Source organism: Triticum urartu, chromosome 6A (assembly GCF_056163025.1).
Source record: "Triticum urartu cultivar PI428250 chromosome 6A, HENAU_Tu73, whole genome shotgun sequence".
Taxonomy (NCBI): Eukaryota; Viridiplantae; Streptophyta; class Magnoliopsida; order Poales; family Poaceae; genus Triticum; species Triticum urartu.
In genome coordinates this window covers 496747105-496752656 of record NC_141878.1, presented here as the reverse complement: position 1 = coordinate 496752656, position 5552 = coordinate 496747105, and positions in this window count along the sequence as shown.

Below are 5552 nucleotides of genomic sequence, written 5' to 3'. Positions count from 1 at the left end.
ACTTTGAAGAGCTTCGTACCATCATGCACATGTTACTTTCGCCTAATGATGAAGACATGGTTTTGTTGAATCCTTTGACACTAGGCAACCTCCCGACCCCTCGGCGATCCTCTCGAACATGAGAGAAAGAAGAGGGTCGTCTAGGGGTCGAGGGTTCCAGGGTCGTCGAGGGTTCGAGGGGTCGAGGATCACCGAGGGGTCGAGAGAGGTTTCCTAGTATCAAAGTATTGAAGAAATCCATGCCTTCATCATTAGCCAGAAGTAACCAGGGCATGTTGGTACGAAGTTCTGCAAAGTTGTTCTGGAATGGAGTCCCGGATAGAATAATCCGCCTTTTGGTACGAATTTAGCAAAGGCCTTCCAAATAGCGATATTCGGAAGGCTCTTTCTGAACTTTGTACCAAAAAGCGAATTATCCTATCTGGGACTCCGTTCCAGAACAACTTTGAAGAGCTTCGTACCATCATGCACATGTTACTTTCGCCTAATGATGAAGACATGGTTTTGTTGAATCCTTTGACACTAGGCAATCTCCCGACCCCTCGGCGATCCTCTCGAACATGAGAGGAAGAAGAGGGTCGTCTAGGGGTCGAGGGTTCGAGGGTTCTTCTCCTCTATTCTTTCTTCTCCTCTTTTTTTCTTCTTCTTCCTCTTTTTTTTATCGGGAATGAGGGTCGTCGAGGGACATAGATGTAGTGTCATCGTTGTCGATATATACCCCCTCCCGATAGCTTACTATGATTAGGTAGCTAGTTCTACGTTTGGCACTAATATATCCATCTGTCATGTTTGAATAATAATTGCCATGTTGTAAATATTTGTAGAAACTATGGACACCGCCCTAGACGAAGCAACAAAAGAAGCGTTGTTGAGGGACATAATCGCAGAAGGAAGTGATGCCATCTTGTTGTTTCTCAACGAAACCGATGGTCTGGAAGGAGAGGGTGAACAAGCTGGCTACGGTGACCTAATGCCGGTGCAAGAAGAAGAACATGAGGACGGCTCTGGTGACCCAATGCCGGTGCAAGAAGGAGACCGTGATGACGGCTCCGGTGACCGAACCGAGTCCGGCCAGGTATATATATTAGTTAAGCCTATGCTGACTAGCTGATTGACGCATTCATTGTTTTGGTATGTACACATATTAATTAAGTCTTTGTTCTTTTTTCTAGCCCTCCGAATCGAGCACAACTTCGGTAAAGAGACGAGGCCCGAAGAAAAAGTTGAGCTCGGATGAAAAGTTTGAGATCATAGCAATCGCGCCCGACGGCCAACCTATTGAACCCCTCCGGACAAAGAGCGCATTTGTTGCTCAGTGCGGGGTTCTGGTTAGGGACAAGATCCCGATAAGCATCCAGCAATGGTTTAAGCTGGCTACAGAAGACCCCGAGGTCTCTTATGTCAATGATATGCAGAAAAATGATCTTTGGACTGAGCTGAAGTCAAATTTCACCCTACCGCCTGAGGATAATCCAGAGAACCCAGTTAAAGAGAAATTAATCAAGTCTTTTGCTCTAAAGAGGATGGCAGAACTATTCAGGAGGTGGAAGAAAGAGCTGAATAAGTTTGTCGAAAATAATGAGACACCAGAATTCAAGGGCAGATATGAGAAGATCAGAGATCACTGGCCCGCATTTGTGGCCCACAAGACATCGGAAAAGAGTCAGAAGATGTCGGCGACAAACAAGCAAAATGCTGCGAAGAAGAAGCTTCACCATCGCACGGGGTCAGGTGGCTACCTCGTAGCCCGGCCTAAGTGGTCCAAGACTGAGAATGATCTGGTTCATAAAGGGATCGAACCAGAGACAATTAACTGGCCAGACCGTTGCCGGACTTGGTTCTTCGGGGCTGGCAGAACCCTGGACCCTGTAACAGGGAAGTGCATTTGGACGAACGATCAAATGGACATACCAGTCAGTAAGCTTAAGCAGTATATCGAAGCAGCGCAAGAAGGGACGTTCTTTCCAGACAGAGAGAACGACGAGCTCACAATGGCCCTCGGGAATCCTGAGCACCCTGGACGGACACGAGGCACGCCAGGCTCCATTCCGTGGAAGGTTGGGTTTCCGGACGCAGGCGGTTACAAATCCCATGAGAGGAGGAAAAAAGTGCAGCAGACCCAAATGCAGGCGTTGCAAGCAAGGGTAGATGCGATAGAGGAACGAGAAGGAAATCACAACAAACGTAATGCCGAAGCCTCCCCCGAAGCTACCCCGCCATCTCAGCGCAGAAGCAGCGTGGCTTCCACCGAGCTGGTTCAGCCGGAGCATGCCTTGACGGCTCCTGCCAGCTATCCCGTGGATGCTATAACGGAGTCTCAAAATTGCCACCTTATGACACAATGGATGAATTTGAAGGTCAAGGCGGCTGTTGGCTCTGTTTATCCTACTGAACCCGGCGCAACTTTTCACTGCCGGCCGATTCCAGAAGGATATGCTAGGGTGATGGTGGATGAGATAACGGAGGGATTTGAGGACCTCCAGCTTGACCACCCTACCGGTGAAGGGGAGACTCGGCTGGGGTCTGCTCTGAAGACTCCATGCCTATGGCGGAAGGAGTTCATCAACCTTCCGAACTGGACGCCATCGCCTCCTCCTCCTCCTCCGGCGAGTCAGGGCACTCTGCCTCCACCGCCTCCTCCTCCGGTGAGTGACGATCAGGGCCCTCGGCCGGCTCCTTCTCCGGCGGGTGGCGGCACTCCGCCTCCTTCTCCTCCTGCGCCGACGCGCCCGAGCAGCCAGCCTCCTCCTTCTCCGCCTCGTCAGCAAGGGCGGAAGAGACCTGCCGCCGCTCTAGTTGCTCCGGCGTGTCGTAGTCCTTCTCCTTCGCCTCTTAAGCAAGTAAAGAAGACAACCGCTACGTCTGCTCGGTCGGCGTCTAGCAGTACAACTAGAGGCGGGAGGACATACAGATTCAGTCCTTCTCTGAAGACTCCAGAGAAGTTACCATACGAGAGGACCCAGGAGGAGAACGCCGAGATCGCGCGAGAAGAAGTGAAGAAATTCTTTGAAGGGGTGAAAGCAAAGAAACATCCACCTCTGGAGGAGAAGGTAGATCGGGTGAAAGTGAAGCGCACTCTGGCTGCCCTGACAAAACCACCGAAGTCTGATCCGCCGAAAGGAAACTATGACTGCATTATTGGAAAGGAATTTGCTGAAGCAGAGCGGTCGGGAAGTACTGTCAGTGATCAAAGGCTGAAGGAACGACGAGCTGGGAAACAAATTGCCCAGCTCGGCGAACAAGCGAAGCAATCGTGCCCCCCGCTCAAGGTGCCTAGCCACAACGTCGCTAATGATCCGAGGATGGTGCCCGGTTATAGCAATCTTGCAGATTACCTGCCCGACGAAGTACATTATGAACCCATGGACGTGCAGATACAAAGATACGAGTACGGGAAGCCTCTCGTCAAAGATGAAAGATCTCTATCAACGATGATGCGAAGATTGCATGATTGGTACTTGAAAATCTGCAGAGACTCTGGGGGGAGGAGTACTTTGTATGTGAAAGTAAAAAAGGAGCATGACCTCGTTGGAATTGATCTGTTGCCTGTTCCATTTGAGGAGTTCTATCAGTTTTTCAATCAATTGGCCCTCGATAAAACAACGGTCGCCTGCTACTGTCTGTAAGTAGTACTACTTCTGTCATTAAGTTTCTCTATATAGCTTAGCTCTTTCATTGCATGTATTTATAATCATCCTCACTATATTATGCAGATTGAAGATCGCCGAATTGAAGAAAAGACAAGTCGGTGATATTGGGTTCATTAACACATATCTCATAGATGCAACTGAGGTTAAACTTCATGCCGCAGCTACCGAGGCCAACTTGCTACGATCGTTCGTAATAAATCAAAACAAAGATATAATACTCTTTCCTTACAACTTCAGGTGAGTGTTACTGTCTTGTGCGTATTCGGTTTCCCTTATATATTAGTCAAGGTTATAGTAATGTAATTGATGAGTTATGCATGTGTGTGCAGTTTCCACTATATTCTCCTAGAGATTAAGCTTGAGCAGGGAGTAGTAACCGTCTTAGACTCTAAACGAAAAGATCCCCAGGACTATGCAGACATGACTCAAATACTCCAGAAGTAAGTTAAATCGATCATTATCCACCATATCAGCAACTTTGTTCATTTCCTGATATCAAGTAATTGTTTTCTTTGTCCGACAGGGTTTGGAGAAAATTCACCAAAACAGTTCCGGGACTGCCGAAGGAGCTGGAATTTAGACACCCGAAAGTAAGTACTATAGTAGCATGTTCCGCGCATCTCCTAGTGATTCAAGCGCTAGTTTCATCAATACCATTTAGCATTCTTGCTTATCAGTTTGATTGACCTCTATTTCTTGTAAAGTGGTTGTGGCAGGAACAAGGGAATGATTTCTGTGGATACTACATCTGCGAGTCCATCCGCCACACGACCTGTGAGCGGGGCGGGTACTCTAACGAACAATATGAAGTACGTAAATAACAACATTCACAATTTTATTTTATTATCATCATTTGTGTTGAGTTTCATTCATTCATATATATATGTATTGACCCCCTTCTTCAAATTAATGTTTCGGAAGCGGGATGAACTCCTAGCACCAGCTCGCATGCGAGCAATTCAAGAGGAATTGGCGGCATTCTTTCTTGACCACGTGATCCCTGAAGACGGAGAATTCTATGTGGACCCTGAGTCCATATGATTATATTTGTAAGAGATAATTATTGTATATATGTAGCCGGTAGTGTCAGATAGATATACGAGAACTTGTTGTTCGACCAATCTCTCGGAGAAGGAGAGGTGGTCGATATCACTTCTCTCTGTATGCATATATGTTCATGACGATCTTCTGTTTCCTTCGTTTGCTTACTAGCTAGCCAGCGTGTCTAGTCCTCTCTATACGTATGTATAGTACGTAGCGTCGACCAAGCACGGACATAAGAGAGGACACTTCTCTCTATTAATTATAGCTAGCTAACACAATATATGAAACACCTAAATTAACCCCCCAAAACCCCCAACCCCCCCCCCCTTTCAAAAAAAAACAAAAACCCCAGCCACAGAAATGCTGACGCGTGGATGCCTATTGGTCCCGGTTGGTGCCACCAACTGGGACCAAAGGGTCTCCTGACTGGGCTCTGCGCACTGCCCACGTGGAGGGCCTTTAGTCCCGGTTCTGGATTGAACCGGGACTAAAGGGGGGAGGTATTAGTATCGACACTTTAGTCCCAGTTCCGAAACCGGGACTAAAGGCCCTTACGAACCGGGACTATAGGCCCTTTTTCTACCAGTGGTAGAGTATTCAACCCAAATTTATTGATTCGACACAAGGGGAGCCAAAGAATATTCTCAAGTATTAGCAGCTGAGTTGTCAATTAAACCACACCTGGAAACTTAATATCTGCAGCAAAGTGTTTAGTAGCAAAGTAATATGATAGTAGTGATAACGGTAGCAAAAGGTAACAGTAGTAAAAGTAATGCTTTTGGTATTTTGTAGTGATGATAGCAATAGCAACGGAAAAGTAAATAAGCAAAGAACAATATATGAAAAGCTGGTAGGCAA